The following is a 17,474-nucleotide window of genomic DNA, read 5'->3' as shown; positions in this document are numbered from 1 at the left end:
AGAGATTATTCCCCATCCTTTGGAAAGTACTATCTCGTTTCACTGTAGTGCTACTACCACATCACAAAATTGCCTCCATATTAGTGATTCTTCTAATTCTTAGCCTTTCTTCATACGAAGGCTGAAAACATTGACTTCAATTCTCTCTAACAAAAACTTTTCACACATTCAGGGATGTCCACAGAATCTTTCTCTTGACAATGTCTCTGATATGACATTGGCATTAGCAGCTACTCCTCACAGGTACAGGGCTGTTGACAGGCTGCACCGTGGAGAAGCAGTGACACACACAGCATCACTGTTAACTCCAGAGATCTCCACCACATTTGTCATACTCACCTTGCATTCATGGATACAAAACACAAAATATGCATGTTTGCATATGTAAGCACAGAACTCCCAGAGATACCGATGTTGACCTTTCCTTAGAGATATCTTTAGAGATGATTTTTTAAGAAATCCTTTCCTTTAACCTGTTCCAGTACAACTGAACTACAGTTAGTTCATGACAGGAGATGTCTCTCAGTTAATTTGTAATTGCATGACACACAGTACTTAACTTGTCCTGTACAGCACTGCAAAGAGATGAATAATTTCTTGCCTTAGCCTAGCTTAGCATTTCCATTTTTATCTTCCAGTATAGCATCTGTCTCTAGTGACAGCACTGCACTGAATGCATTGGTTTCTAGTCCACAGCACCACCCATTACTGATATTAATCTATCGCTTTTGGCATCTTCTCCTATTTCTATGTTTAGTTTCTTTCCCCTCAGAAAGAGATACTTTGTTCTGTTCCAGCAAATCAGTATATTTAGAAAACTTCACAGGAACCATCCTTGATCAGGCACAAAGCTTCCCATTCCTCCCCACTTCTGCACGACCAATACATCCCCAGGTACCATGCTACCAGCAGCATCCCTAGCACCAAGAAGAACAATGTTGTTCTACAAAGCATTCAGCTCATACAAAATTGAGAAATCCAGTCTTTGGAAAGTACAAAGGTCACTTCAGCACAAACACTGGAGAGTTCGACCTTTCCGTTAAATCCCACAGGCCTAACTGTATGTGCAGGTGTCTAGTAACTACCTGTTTTGCTGAATGATGGGTTGCAAATCATGGCATGCAGAACAGTTGCCCCATCCTTTTTTGTCTTTTTTTCTTCTTTTTCTATGAAAATATTACCCTTTGCAGTCATAAGGTGCTTTGTTTAGGACACAGAGGACCCTTAAAAATTCTCATCAGTTATAGCAACTACCTTAGGTAGTTTCACAAAGCTACCTAAAGGTTGAGGAAACTGGGCTTGTTTAGTTTGGAGAAGAGAAGGCTCTGGGGAGACCACATTGCAGCCTTCCAGTACTTGAGGGGAGCGTATAAATGGGAGAGGGAACAGCTGTTCATGAGGGTGGATTGTGATAGAACAAGGGGGAATGGTCTTAAACTGAGACAGGGGAGGTTTAGGTTAGATCTTAGGGGGAAGTTTTTCATTCAGAGGGTGGTGACACACTGGAACAGGTTGCCCATGGAGATTGTGGATGCCCCATCCCTGGAGGCATTCAAGGCCAGGCTGGATGTGGCTCTGGGCAGCCTGGTCTGCTGGTTGGCGACCCTGCACACAGCAGGGGGTTGAAACGACATGATCATTGTGGTCCTTTTCAATCCAGGCCATTCTATGATTCTAGATCTCATAATTTAGCCTGGTATGCTTTCAACTGACTCATTTCACTTGGATCTTTAACCCTATTAATATTTACCTCAGTGTTAAAAAAAAAGCATCTTCAGATGGGCAAAGATCCGGTATTTCTGACTGACAGATTTTCGGTTATTGCTAGTTTAAAAATCACTTTTCTGCATTCATTGTATTTGCTCTACAGTCCATGAACTTACACTGCGATGGAAGCAGACAGAACTTGTTCCACAGTTTGCTACGTTATTACTGCTAGTATGGGCACAAAAAACTGCACAAAATGGAGCATGTCTGCCTGTATGTAAGAATAAAGAGCTGGACAAACATTCACATATGAAACCTCTTCTAATACCAGATACAGAGAGACAAGACAGGGCTTTTCTGCCTCAGTGATGCAGGCCTCTAGTTTTGGTAAGCTTCTTGTTCAGACAGAGGTTGTTCATTGAGTCCTAAAAATCTTCCATCCCCTACTAACTCAATGAAAAGCATGGCTAAGATCTTAATAAAGACCTTCCTGAAGTGTTCTACAGAACCAGACCAGTATTTGAAGAAGGTATTATTTGGGACTGATGGGCTTTGTACTTTTACCTGCTGCTCCAGTACAGTGTGGGACATGCTGTGCCTTGCTCTGTTTGAGATGAGGGACTGCACAAGCTGACCAAGCTGGTCACAGTGCCTTCCTGTAATTAGGCACCCATTCTTTCTTCTCGATTCAAAGCTCTTTTCCTACAGAATTGAATTACAATCTGTAAGAATGCTCAAGAGGCTCATATAATTATCAAATATAAACGCACACTTCTGGCTCTGGGAGATCCAGCTTATTTGGGAATAAAAACTCAAATACATAGATTATCTAGTTAATCACATTCTTACATCTTCTGGAGTTTCATTGAATCCCTTATTATTGAAAAAGTACAATCACCCATTAGCAATGAGTATGCCACTGCCAACAATTTAATTCTCTAAAATGAAAACTACTTTTAATTAACTTATAATCATGGTTTCCCAAACATGTTTTTTTTTTTTTTTTCCTTGTGAAGATCTATGAATATGCATTAGGAAAATACAGGAGAGCACAGCTGCACAATCACTAAATCTTCAAGAGGAAAGGTCACTCTGCAAGCATTTCTTTGTCTAGTAAATTTTATTCTTTCAAACTACAAATTTGCTTCCAAATTCCATGCTTCCAACCACGCAACGTGACTATTCAAGCAGTGTTATTCATTTTCTGTTGCATTTTCTGATCAGTAAAAAAAACGTGGGGGGAAAATAAAGAGAAAAAAAAAAAAAAGGCAACATGCTTTGGTTCCAAATAAGTATGGGGGAAAAATTCATGATTAAGAAAGAATGAGTGAAGTGGGTGGCTTTGAGCATGGGTAAAAGTGTCGAGCTTGTTCTCAGTTAAATTTCTTTAGTAGGAGAATGCTTATTAATATTAGCAAGAGCAATAGAATGCAGGATAGAGATCAAGAAAAATACTGAAACTCTTATGTTGTGTCACACACAGCAACAGCAATAAAGGCTGAACTTAAAAGACACATCCTCTTGGCTCAAGTGCTAAAAGACACCATCAGCCACCCACAGACATCGTCCTCCCAGAAAAGCTTAGGGCAGCAGGACGTCGGCTGTCACACAGCAGCACCTGAACGGCTGCTTTTACACTTGGAGGGTCAGTTTTAAAAGCTGGAATTTTATTAAAGAACAGATTCCAAAACTGGGGCAGCCCAGACTGTGCCAGCAGCAGGCAGGGAAAATACAAAGATGTCTTCCAGTTCTCCCCTGATGAATCATTTGTTCAGTATCTTTCCCGCGATGTTACCCCATGTTCCACATGAGGTTCAGACATTTAAAAACTCCCTGCCTCCATACAGCCATCACCCAAATCCCCTGGCCAACGGCAGGGCTTTTCCCTGGAGTATTTTGCAGCTATTCCCACACAGGTTCATCAAATCTGCCTTTCCCACATGGTTTGCTAGTACTAAATTACCAACGTGAGATCAGTTAATAATCAGATTGAAGTTCTGATTATTAAAAGCTAAGCAGAAGAAGAACAAAGTTAAATTTCAATAGCAAAACATGACTTACGGAAGCTCCTTTGCTCTTTAATGATTTCAAAACAACTCCAAACTGTTGCTAAAACAGCTCCAATCCCACCTGCTTCCTTTTTCCCTTTCTCTCTATTCCCCTTTGGCCTCCTCGGCAGGTTTTCAATTTGAAAGGTACCAAGTGCAAACAAATAGAACTCTGGTCGTTTCTATGGAAGAGTAAACACTACTGCTAAAGATGTCATATTTTGTGCTGAAAAAGGACCTAAATTCCTTTGAAAAGACAGCAACAGCAAAGTCCAGTCAGGTCTCCAAAAATCCAGTTTTGTGCCTTTTTGCTTGCTTTGCTTACATCAGTTATGTAACACTATTTTCTTACCAAGCTGCATTAAGAAGAGTGTTGCCGGCAGGTGGAGAGAAGTGATCCTTTCACCCTGCTCAGCACTGGTGAGGCACACCGGAGAGCTGGGTCCAGTTCTGGGACCCCAATACAAGAGAGACTTGAGGATGCTGGAGAGACCCCAGTGTAGAGCCAAGGAGGGGGCAGGAGCATATGTCATACATAGAGAGGCTGGGGGAGCTGGGGCTGCTCACACTGGATTTCAAAAGGCTCAAGGGGGATCCTATCAATGTGCAACTTCCCAGGGGGTATTTAAAGACAGAGAGAGGCACTATGAGTAGTGAGCAGGGAGATAAGGGGCAATGGACACAAATTGAAATTCAGGAAATTCTGAAAGCTGTAGAAAAACTTTTTTTTTTTTTTTTTTTTTAGAGGTACAAGTTACCCAGAGAGGTTGTGGAGCCTCCATCCCCAGCAATACACAAAGTCCTGCTGGACATGGCCTACCTGAGAACCTTGCATGAGAAGGTACTGGACTACAGTGCCTCCAGAGGTCCCTTGCAACCTCACTGACTGTGAAACAATTAGGGAGAAATGTAGCAGACATACTGCTTGACTATTGGTATCCCCAGTAGACTAGTTTCACTAAATTTCCTCCCTAGGTAGCTGGGAATCAAAAGGATCAAAATCAAATCAAAAGGATTTAGACGTGATGACCACAGTCACCTCCTCCCCTTATCGACCCCAAAGGAGTGCAAGCAGATTCACCTATGACCCTGGGCACAGATACCTACCTGCCTCTAAGCACTGCCCCAACTTATCAGTACATTTTGTCTGCTTTAACACCTGCTGGTTTCCTGCTCATGCTTTGCCAGTCATCCTGCATGACCTGAGGGGGAAGGTCAATCAGCATCTCTGCAGCTACATGAAGTATGTGCATTAAATGAGTCCTCTAGTAAGGCACACATTTTTCTTGCTCTTGCCTGGCTCGGAGAAATGAGAATGAGTCGTGTGGACTGTGCCAGAAGCAAATGACAACATTCCCTTTGCCAGCTCAGCTGTGCTGGCAGGCACTCATTAGGTTGGAAGGAAAGCTGTGCTTCATCTCCACCCCTCTGCCCACTCCCAGCCCACAGCCTCCTACACAAATGTGCCGACTCCTGGGGACTACATGTGAAATCCAGGCACTAAGCAGGCAAGCATGGTGGGTGTCTTTGCAATCTTTGACACAATACAAATCTATTAATGGTACATTAAACACTGTATAGACTCCAACATACACAGATATATAGGGGGAACAAAACCCAAAGCAATTAAATGCTGGGGAAAGCACAGAACTATGCATATAATTCACAATAACAGAATAATTTTCCCTTTATTTTTGATCAGGCTGTTAACTGAATTTCCAGCTATGTGCTGCTAAGAACTGTAACTCTTGACAGCACCCAGCATTGTTCCTTTCTCCTCGGGCTACTTCTGCCACTGCCCTTTCTCTGCTAATGTCGGCATGAAGGATGGATAGAATCAAATCACACAGATGCTTCGATCCCTCACATGCACTTACTGTTTGTTTCATAGAAGAAATCTGGAGCCTTATTCTGTCACAAACAAAAAAGCCAACAATCTCATCCAAAGCCCCAGAAGAAGAAATATCCAAGGAAGAGTATAAGTGGAAGAGGATTTTTCCCATCCAAACCTCACATACGGGCTACAATTGTAATGACCCCGTCCAACAGCAGTGCTTCCTTGGCAACTTGTGAAGCATCTCTTCTTTTGAGCTGCCATCACCATTTCCGAGCCATTTTGCATGAAGCAGGGATGACCCCCAGCTATGCCCTACCCCACTGCAGAACCACACTGCCTTTTCTACCTCTACGTGAAAAAGATGATGATCCTTTAGACAAGATAGTCCTGCTAGTGCTGTATGATACCGTAAGGATCTTGTAATGTAGTGGCATCGAATTACTACAACAATTTGAAGGCACCAACAGGGACAGGCAGTGCAGAGGTCTCCCCTTACACGATACTGAAGCCCCTGCTAGGAAATTTTCACCAAACATATTGTTTCACACCGGGAAAACAGTAGAAAAAAACATAATTAAGCTAAATTTATGTATATAACCCCATACTGATGTTAGGAACGCTCATAACATTCTGTTGATAACATAAGACATGAACTAAGTCTGCAACAAACAGGCTAGGTTCTGATAACATTACATTACAGTAAAAACTGGAATAAATCCAGTTATTTTAGATTACTCTATTGACTTTACTAAAGATCAGATTCAGGCCTGCAATCTCTCTGCATAAAAGAAATGGGAAAAATAGAGGGTAATGACATTAAGGAATGCAATTATCCAACTGAATTGAATAATAAACGGAGAGAAGAGGTTTAAGCAAAAGAAAAGATATATATTTTTAAATGATACTTGAAACGAGATGGATATTCAATTAGATTCAAGCAATAATAATAATAATAATAATAAAAAAACATTTGAAAGGGTAAAAAGCTGCAAAGAAGGATGCTCTAACATAACAACTGGTAGGAAGGGCTTTTTTTTTTTTTTTTCTCTAGGTGACTAGGGAACAGAAATTGGATTTATTTTATTAAAAATGAGAAAACACTGGAATTTTTTTTCTGCTGAGTGTGAAATAAAACAAAATGGGAACTCTTCACACTTTGAATGTGCAAATTAAGAGCAATCCTAGACACACCGGTCACTCCACAGTTGATCCATTCCTGTGGGTCACAGTGGGGCTCTTATTCAAAGCCGAACTCCAAAGCCAGCAGGTTGTGATCTGATGTACATCTCAGGGTCCTATTTCTGCTCCTCTCCTCATCAGGATTAGGAAACTGCTCACGGCGTGCCATGACTGTCTTTTTTCCTTTGCAAGTGGACATAGGAGAAAATTTGCAGCATAAAGCAGAGGCTCATCTGTGTCGGTCAACAGAACCAAAGAACTCAAAAGAGCTTCCAGGCTCTACCACTTAGCTCTATCCTTGTCAGACAGGGACAAAATCTCTCCCTTTCTTGCTCTATTTAGACCAGAAGGAGGGCATCCATATGTCTACTAGTATTGGCTCTGGATGATCTTAAGAAAATTTTTACTGAACTTTTCCTCCTTAATTCTTTTTTGCTTCATTTTATGCCATAAAATAACATTTTTATTTTCTTTTGTCATGTTCACTTCTCTTTCTCAGCATCCAGACAGCATTTGGTGACCTATCTGAGATCTCCTAGACAATTGAGAGAATCATTCCTAAAGGGAACAATAAATATGCTTGTTAATGGTTAGTGTCAGACAAACACGTAAGTGCATCTGTTGCCATAGTTTCATTTTGCTACTGGCCCAGCCTCTATTAGCTGTGGTCATCAGTAAGTAATGTGGAATGTGAGCTGTGAAGAAGTTTCATTTATCAGCATTTGGATTAATATTTTCTAAACTGGTCTATTCTCTCCAAATTTGCCCTCATTACTGCAGTACATTTACTGCATATTTTTGTAATAATTCATATGCTAAACACCTTTCCAATCAATTTACGTAATGGCTAGTATGATCATCCAGAATGTTCCACCAGTGGAGCTTTGGATTCTGTGACAAGTTTGTTATATGCCTTACATCAAACATAATTTGATTGACTGGTCTGAGGTTTTATTCTAGAATCTATAGCTTCCAAAAGGTTTTTCCATGTGAGACACCCTGAAATCCATGACTTTCTGGATGTCAGGAGTTCAATGTGCCCAGTGGAACAAGTTGCATTTCAGCACTGATCTTTAAGAGATGTGCATTTCAATAGCTGATTTTTAGGTATTTCAGAGACTTACTGACTATTCCACCTCTTCTGGGACAGCTGCTGCAAACGTTGTTTGTTTGGAAGACAAAATTGACAACTGAAAAGTATAGTTTTCCAGAGTGAGTTCCAGACTTCTTTTGGAGCCATGGGACCACATTTATATATAAATACACATAAAGAAACACATCTAATTTTGTTATGTCAAACTAGACCAGCATTGCATCTGCCTGAGAAATTGATTTTTTTGTCAATTTGTAGACCAGAGTTTATTCAAATGTTGTTTTTCTTTTGGATCAACACTATTGATGATTCATGCTTGGTGATAAGATTTCTTAGACTTCAGACATAGCCCTTGACCACATTTACCTACAACCACTTTTTTTTTTTTTTCTTTTTGTTCATTTTAAGTAAATACTCATTTATTCCAGACAGTGTTCTGGAAAAAGAATACATGTTTTCATTCCACACATATTTCAGTCTGATTTGCTAGCAGTTTGCATTATTGCTAGTTTAGTCACTGTAACCTTATGCTTGATATGAGAAAATTAGCAAAATTCTCTACATTTGTATGTTTACTAAGAGTTCTTGCTCACCTTCCAGTCTTATTCTAATTTGGGTTTGAAGTCACCACCTGCCTTTCTAGGACCATGGAGTTCTGCTCACGATACAAACTTTTTATCCACATTCCTTATCACCATCTTACTTTTCTGCCCTGATGGATGAATCACATCGAACACTAGCTATTTAAAATGTTACTTGTCTTTGGTCCTTCTGCAGTCAATGGAGACGGCCAGCAATCTTCAGAGTGATTCACTCCATGCAGAGAAAGTTGTCTGTAAGAGGCAGGATGAATATATGCATCTCTATTTTAAGACAGGATGATTCACCCTCTACAAGTGTTTCCTTCTTACTGATGGTTGTACAAGCCACATGGCAAACTTGCTTAGATGTGAAACTGGATTTCTAGATGCTTAAATTGAAGTGAGAAAGATCCCACCATGCTCATCAGCAGTGGAGAACATAGAATTGAAATGTCGTTCCTGAGCTCAGTAGGAAGCATGCAGATTTTTGGAATCAATCGTTCCTCTGTATTAAAACTTCTACTCAGGCGCGATGGATGCCAATGCAAGGACAGTGTACTGGTGTACCTCTTCTTTATTGCTATTTACTTCTAAAGTGGAAAAATCAACTCTTCCCTTATTTCGTGTCCCCCAGAATGAAATAGTTTTGAGCAGCCAAAATGCAGAGATCATGCTCCTAAATATCTTCTCGTTATGCCCCTTATGTCAGCCAAAGTCCCAGCCTCAAAGAATGAGAAAAATATGTATTAAATACAATATTATTTGAGAAGAAACTTCACTGTGAGCATCTTAACACTATGGAAAAGGTTGGTCTAAAATAAATGCAAGCCAATACAAACAGATTAATTTTACATCTTTTGCTTCCATTCCATTCCTGCAGGAAAAGAGCACATTTCAGACTCTGGAGTTAGTTTGCATCTGCCCACTGTGAATGAGTGTATTACAGCTGATGACTTTGACCTGAGTGCTAAACAACTACATTACTAAAAACCACATGACTGCATTATGATAGATATTAACAGAAGAGGTTAGCGGGAAAGCAGATTACAGCTTTTTATTTTACTAAAACCCTTTCAGAGTCTAAACAAAGCGCTTTCGTTGTGGGTAGTGATCCATTGGCACACCGCTCGCTCCAAATTCATTATAAACCAATCGTCAGAACTATCCCTTGTGACTGCTTCAGATGGAGCATGATTAAATGCAGAGGAAATACATTACTGAGAAGATGAATCATGAGTCTGCGGAACGAAATCAATGGCTTTACACTTTTGAGTTGGACACCGAAGGGCGGTCAAACACATTACTCACAGAAAAAAGTGAGCAAATGAATCACATAAACTGCTTGAAGAGGAAAACTACGGTTAAAATTTGACTGGCAGTCCGACTGGGTATAAAAGAAACACGGAAGCAAACCTCAAAATGTTTCCTTCAGAAATAATTTCCAAACAAAAAGTGCTTAATTGCTCTTGTATGAATTATAAAGTTTTTTTGTCGATTTTGATTTTTACAGTTTGAAAGATTTGCTACTTGACAGCTTGTTTGCACCCTTTTTCAATGTAATTCTATGTAGGCAGGCTGGGAAACATCTCACAGCAAAGAGAGCATGAACTCGTGCTTTAGAGAGTATCGATTGCTGTGACCTAAACCTGCTTGGTCAAGAGCAAAAAGTCATCAGAGAAATCCTGCTCATCTAAATTTATGCATCAGGCTTCTATCTATAGGCTCTCCCTCTGGACTCTTCAGCAATGCCTTCCTTTAACCCGTGGTTATGCACGGTGCTGTGCACCTGGTGGTTAGCAAAGAAATAAGTTTTTTCTAGCCTAGATGAACCAGTTGACGGTCTGCTACACCATGCTTACCAACAAGCTGTCAATTTCCCCATTTACCCATGCTAGCATGCATGCAGCCAGTAGAGTGCACAGTCAGCTGTCATGTCAGCTCAGGGAGACCTGTGCAGGGAGCCTGTCCTTACAGGCTGCCCCTTTGCTATTTTACAGCATGACACACAACGGGTTTAATCACAGCTGAGATCTTCAAGTCATTTCTTAGCTGTGACTAGCATCGTTAATGGAGACTGGAGCAAGAAGGTCAAGGCTGGGGAAGCATGAGGCTGAACTAGTAAACTACTCCCTCCAAGCCTGAAGTTAGAAGTATTCACTATGCGTGCTTCTTCCTTCAAGAGTTTCACTTTCCAGAGCTGTCAATCTAATCTGTATCATAAAACACACAACTGATTCAAAATACAGAAGTGGCTATAATGCAGATCAAGAAAATGTTTTTCAGCACAAAGAATCCATGCTACGTGGGCAAATGCGGCATAAAAAATGCACACAATCATTACCATTCCCTATTTCCTCATTAATTAGTGCATGCTATTTGAAATCAGACTGATAGATAATTTAGATGAATCTCACGAATCATCCCTTCTGGAAAAATGGAAGTATTTTACAGATGACCGAACTCCTAGCAAGGTTATATATTTACGGGGAAAAAAGAAAAGGAAAGAATGCACTTTGACATTAATATTGATAGAAACTGCAAAATGAGCAAGAAGGACAGAGCAAAAGGAAAGCTGCCTCTCTCCGAGGAGACTCTGTGTCCCCAGTACAGGAACCTCATTATTATTTCACGACCTTAATGGCAAGCCTTTGAGCCTTGTGTACGCCCTTCATAACTTAAAATTTATTACAGATATAAAGCAGAAGATCGAGGATGTGCAGTAGTTGAAAGCTGCTAGCTATTCCAGTTTTTACTTCTTTTATGTTGTACAATTGTTGCAAAAGACAGCAAGGTAAAAAAAAAAAAATGCCAGTTTTCATACATCTCAAGCATGAATCAAGCATATGGTCTTTCTGTTAAAAGATAAGCCAGAGGAGGCAGGGAGAGAGAGAAAAAGCCCTCATGCTAAAGGACTGCATAATTTTATAATTTCATACATTAAAAATAATTGGAACAATTTCTTCCAACTGTTTTCAATGAGAGCTCTACTGGAATAAATCTTTATAGCTGGTTATTGCAGTTGTGCTAATAAAGCACTCATATCCTTGCCCAGATGAATCTCTGTGTGCACACGTGCCTTTTTTGTGGTGAGAAATCAAAGACAGACAGAAATCAGTGAGAGGCAAAATCTCAATTTCACTATCACTTATCGTGTCCAAGTATAATAAAATCTGTTTTGCTGAGGAAGGAGGAGGAAAAGGAAGAGACCTGTACAATAAAGGACGTATTTGTAGAACCACGATGTCCAGAATTTCTGTGCCACATCCTGTGAAACACAATAAGCAGTGTACACAGGGGTTTTTTCCTACTTGAAAGACACGTTTGCTTTTCAGATAGCATTCTAAGTGCTGTTTTTCCAGGACACGCAGTTCAGGAGTTATCTCTCTGGAGAGGAGAGAAAAAGGTGAATAAAAAAATGCTTGCAACGTTTTTTATTTGGACATCCATGCGTTCAGAATTCCTCCAGCAAAATACACTGGAACAGGCAGTGGCAAAATATCTAACAGAAGACTAGAAAGCAGTGGCAATGCAGATGAAAAATATGAAAGAAAACAAGTGAAAGTTATATAAATATTTAAATTATTGCACTATGAAATTCACCAAAAATACTGTCTGAATTCCTTTATTATGTTTATTATCTACAGAGATAGAGAAATTGACAGAGGCTGCTACAGCCTGACAAGCTGGTTCGGAATCCCTGTGATGGTCTCTAAACAGCAAATCTAAAAGACCAGCTGCTGTTTCATTAAATGGCCTGGGAAAATAAAATTCTGTTCAGGTTCACTGCCTGCTATATAGATAAAGACCACCTAGGAAAACTACTTCAGGAGAGCCAGCAAGAAAAAGACAGTAATACAGGCTATGAACCCTGGAAGGTATGATCTATAATTCTAATTCTCAGAGGGCAAAATGTTTGTTTCTAATAGGGCTGGCTGTCACTGGGTTGTCCATGGGAATAGATGAGGTCCCCAAAACTGGACTATAAAGGTGATGGACAGAAAAATAAACAAACAAATAAATAAAATAACAAAATAGTTAAATAAATAAATAAATTCAGTTTTAAAGAGCGTTGCACTAGCTGAGACAACTTCGGGGGTCTTGCTGCAGCCAACAAGAGAGTCTGTCTCCAAGTTAAAGGGGTATTCTAGGAGGCAACAAGCAACAAGGAACTGCCTGGACAGCATTCACACGGCTGTGTTTTTCATAGCAACTGCTCTCCCAGGTGACAAGTGACAGAGATGGGTGAAATACTTCAATTCCCTTCTGTGACACTTAGCAGCTGCAACTGCATTGACAGCCACCCTGCCCTACTTAGGTATGTAGAGTTTGGAAAGCTAGAAATATCAAACACTGTCCTCCTTGGCATTGCATCATGACTGCTCCACTCACCACTGGGGAATGCTGAAGTGAAAAGGGTTATGATAAAATATGGCTGTTGCTCTCTCTAATGATTCCAGAGGCTGGGAGTGATTTTGATGTTGCCATTATTTATTTGATATTTTTTATGCTTCTGCAATAAAGTACAAAAACTGTTGCTAAGAAAGAACAAAACTATCTTGGATGACAAACAGATAAATATTTCTTTATAGTCAATGCCATCTTTACCATTTAATTTTATCCACAGCTTTTTTAACTTCAAAAGTGCCCGGAAATTTTACAATAGAGATCCCACCTACAGAGGAACCCAATCACCTGGCTTGAACATCCTCTGATTTGATTTGCCTATACTACAGTAGATATTTAGGCTAATGGAGATGCAGTCATCTCCAGACAGCGATTCAGCAAGCTGAGCTAAGACATCTTTCCTAGGATGGGGTGAGTCATGCAATGGAGGTGCTGCTCTCTCTCTGTTGACTCTCCAGACTATCATGTTTAATAATCATTGATTAAATTAGCTTTTCTGAATTTGTCCGATCCCTTTTTGACCACATTTATATCCTGGTTTCCACAACATCCTGTGGAAATCAGTTTCATAATTTAATTAAATGTTATACAATAACTTCAGTGGTGACCCTATTTCTTGCACCGTGAGAAACAGTGACTATTTCTTAATCAGCTGCTCCTCTTTGGTCGTGACACCGAGTCAGACTCCATCTAGTCTCTATTCCATACTCCTAAGAAACTTTGTGTCCTTCTTCTATACTTTCTGTGATTGTACCAGCTGTTTATCATACATGTGGCTATAATCACGGGCAGGACGTTCCACCTGATCAAACAGTGGCATATTCTTTGGATCAGGCCCTGTTTGTGCTAAATGCTATACTGGTAAGGCTTTTACTTCTCTCCAGCATAACAATACAGGAGAAAAGATAAAGGAAATAAAGCATACAGCTCAGAAAACAAGGTAAATACCAGAATAATAATAATAATAATAATAATAAAGCAAGAAATTGTGCGATCTTAAAAGCTATCGTAGCAGTTGCCAGGAGCTTGGAACAGCCGGAAAATCAAATCAGAGGATGAAATATAAAATACCATTGGCGGCCAGAAGGCAAAGAATTGTCTGAGCTGGTTATAGTTGTAGCATTTATTTTTATTTTTATTTTTTTAATTACTCCAAAAAGACTCAGTATGAAAGAACTTGTTACAGAATCCCCTCTGGAACTGAACAAGAAAAGACTCCAGATGACGGACTTTTGGTAGAAATATTTTCAACCTGAGAAAAAGAGGGAATACAGAACAAACAATTTTCAGGAAATCTGCCTGCTTTTTGCATGGTGGAAAAATCCCTTCATTGTTGCTGACCACAGCAGCCTGGTAAACTTAGGCCAAGCAAAGAGGGAGGTGAGCAAGTCAAGAAATATGTCAAGAAACAGTTTCAGGGAAAAAGATCCAATGTCTTTTCTCACTTATACCAAACTCTGTATTATATTCTATGGGAAAATATGAGCCTCTCAGAATGGAAAATGAAGACTTTAAGACAGGCATTGTAAGGAACCTGGTTTACAAAGATATTTAAGCACCTCCATGGGACTGGGGTATTTGCTTAATGTAGGCACTGATATCTAACTTCCTTGATTCCTTTGTATTCAAACAAGTCAAGGTGAGGTTCAGGAGAAATGCGTCTACTGGCTCTCCAGCAGCTTGAGTGCTCTTACAAAATCTCACCAAGTACCTAAATAGCTATGCAAATCTCATCTGAAGTATTTAGCTGCTGCATCCCCTGCTCAAAATCCAACTTAAACTCTGTCACCTCCGCTTTCTAAGCAAATGACACCAGCATACAAAGCAGCCCAAGCACTGAGCTTCATTTTGACAGCCAATGCATCCATGTCTTGCTTTGTGAGGTACCTCTGCTCTGCATTCTGGGGGTCTCAATTTCTCCCATACACCGTGAAACATGCAGGTTGGCATTTACTGCTTCATAAAAATAGCTTGGCACATGAATTATGTCTCACTAACAACGTCCTGGGGAGCTAAGCAGGCCAAGCTGTGAGCACACTGACAGACTGGGATAAGGAATGTGCCCAGTGCAAGTCCTGGCTATAAAGCTGCTGAATAACACCTAGACCTACAGCTGCATCTCTACATACATGCAATAAATATAGGCTAAGCTGGTTTTATTTTGCAGACATGCTTAGTGCTAAAGGTGTCTACACAGTGTGACCCTGGCTCTTGTCAGGCAGGTTAGATAATACCAAACTGCCTCAGTCCCAGGCTGTCCCTCTCATCCTTTTCCTACGCTTCTGGTTCCCTCTTGCCCCATTAGCACCTGCCAAGCCGTTCCCAGTAAGTCTGCACCAGATTATCACGACTCTTTCTCCTAGCTTCCTTCCCTCTCTCCTTCTTACCTGGCTCCTATTCCCTGCTCAGTGCCAATTCTCATCACCCTTGTTGTCTTTCTTTCCTTTTGTTGGCTTTTCATCAGCAAAAACAGTGAGAGCAGCAGTGTTCATAGCATACCAGGTGTATGCCTAAGGTAAAAAAGATGTAAATTTACTTAAGCTGCAGGAAGAATCATCTGGGCAACATCTTATTGACATTTAAACAGTTTGGGCGCCTTCAGGCATGGAGATAAGGCAGGCACCCAGTGGAGCAGAGCAGGAGTGTGGTTCAGCCAGGATCTTGCACAGGCATGAATCAGGAGGGATGGGGCAGGCCTGGACACGGTGCTGCTCTATACAGTGTTTTAGAACGTTAACAAAGCAGACTGTAACGTGAATGATCCAGCTTATAATTACAATGTGTAACACCTCGACAACCCAAGGTTGCCAGCTGAGAAATGCTGTGGTTTGCAGGTGCAAGATGCTAACACGAGGAAGACAGCTGCACATCTCCTCATATATAGGCAGATGTGTGGGGTTTGTGTGTGCACATGCCCTCCTTTGACCACCTGAAACCACACAGGGCTCAGCACTCACCACTCATTTTCAATACTGGAAGAGAGCACACAAACAGGAAGGGGAACGGCTGCTTATGAGGTGGATAGTGATGGGACAAGAGGGAATGGCCTTAAACTGAGACAGGGGAAGTTTGGGTTGGATATTAGGAAGAAGCATTTCACACAAAAGGTGGTGACACACTGGAACAGGCTGCCCAAGGAGGTTGTGGATCCCTGGAGGCATTCAAGGCCAGGCTGGATGTGGCTCTGGGCAGCTTGGTCTGGTGGTTGGTGGCCCTGCACAAAGCAGGGGAGTTGAAACTAGATGATTATTGTGGTCCTTTCCAACTATGATTTTATGATTCTATGATAAAATGTTAAAAAAAAAGATGGTGAGGTCAGAGATGCCACTTCCACTTGTACTTTCTCTTTTTTTTAAAAATGGTCAGCTAGAACAATCAGTGTTGGAGGAACAATCAATTTTTTGTCTGTTCTCTTTCCTAGGCAGATTGGTCGAAATAAATAAAAAAATAAATAAATCTTAAATCTAACAGGCATGCAACAGGAGATCAAATCTTCCGAATAGCCAAGGAATTCCATCAATTTACTTCCTACCACCAAGGAAAGCCACTCTGCACTGCGCATTCTTTTCTGATGTCATACATCCAGACTGCTCCAGTACTGCTGCTCCAAACTTGCTTAGAAACATTATTTTTCCCTAACTTGAAGTGAGCTAGGTTGATTTACGACTCCTAGAATCTGGCCAGGCTCCAGAAAGACAACAAGCTGCCTGTCTGTACTGGTTCGTTCCCTCAAGAAACTGAAATGAAAATGGTTTCTATTATTAATGATGACAGTTAATAGCAAAAATCAGTTCCAGTTTTTGAAACTTTTACGTGATAAGGGACAACAAAAAACTGAGCAACTGTACTTTTAACACCAAACAATTTGAAATGATTGCAAAGGAAACCACGACATTTTCTCTAGTACAGCATCCACAAATCATGCACAGAATAGTATTGCGGCAGGAAAAGTGATTAATTACAGTTGTTTCTACCTGGGTGGTAGCCATTAGGTGCTGGATATCTAATCTAAACTAGTCATCAGGGCTCCAATGTACAATGGAGAAAAACAGGCACCCAATTCACCAAGAGGTAATTCATGCCATGCTAAAGTGTGTATAGAAGATAAGTGGAATTAGTTGCTTTCTAGGCCTTCCTATTCTCATTTGACCAGCAAGAAAGCCAACATGATTAGTATAGATGATAAACCTGTCAGACAGCAAAGATGGCATGAAACAAAGTCTACTGCTGGAGCTCAGGCTTAGGTGACTCTTCTGTATCTGGGACAACTACACAGCCCATAAACAAATTCTGCTTTAATCCTTGGGACCCAAATCTAGGCACTGTCCAGCCAGAGAAGTCCATTAAAGAGGTGGTGGATCTCTGCTAAAAATGTGGGGACAAAACAACAGCTCAGTGTTAAAGCAGTCCCTGTGTAGATTTTGCCCAAGAAATTTTCTGACAATATGATTTAGTATCTACCTGGCTCAAAAAAAGCTCATTTGAGGGCCCATATTTGCTAAAAAAATCCCACTAAGGCAAAATTCAGGTTCCTCTCCAGTCCTTATCTAGAAGCCATTATCATACATTCATTTAGTTGATAAATTTCTTTCAGGCTATGTTAATTCAGTTAGTTTTAAAGCTAT

The 17,474-nt window shown here is 40.5% G+C and overlaps 2 protein-coding genes across 7 annotated transcripts in view; both read right to left on the bottom strand.

Moving 5' to 3' along the window:
* The window catches only part of KCNS3 (potassium voltage-gated channel modifier subfamily S member 3), a 444,844-nt gene that overhangs the window by 213,123 nt on the left and 214,247 nt on the right, over positions 1-17,474 (bottom strand). The window lies entirely within an intron of this gene.
* The window catches only part of VSNL1 (visinin like 1), a 76,628-nt gene that overhangs the window by 43,402 nt on the left and 15,752 nt on the right, over positions 1-17,474 (bottom strand). The window contains exon 1 of one of the 6 annotated variants that reach the window (XM_003204515.5): positions 3,769-3,895. The exons of the other annotated variants lie outside the window; for them this stretch is intronic. The gene's annotated coding sequence lies outside the window, so the exon portion shown is untranslated. Of the gene's footprint in view, positions 1-3,768; positions 3,896-17,474 lie in introns of those variants that run through there. 6 annotated transcript variants of the gene reach the window in all.

The sequence above is a fragment of the Meleagris gallopavo genome, chromosome 2, assembly GCF_905368555.1.
Source record: "Meleagris gallopavo chromosome 2, MGAL_WU_HG_1.1, whole genome shotgun sequence".
Taxonomy (NCBI): Eukaryota; Metazoa; Chordata; class Aves; order Galliformes; family Phasianidae; genus Meleagris; species Meleagris gallopavo.
This window is presented reverse-complemented; position numbering and strand designations above follow the sequence as displayed.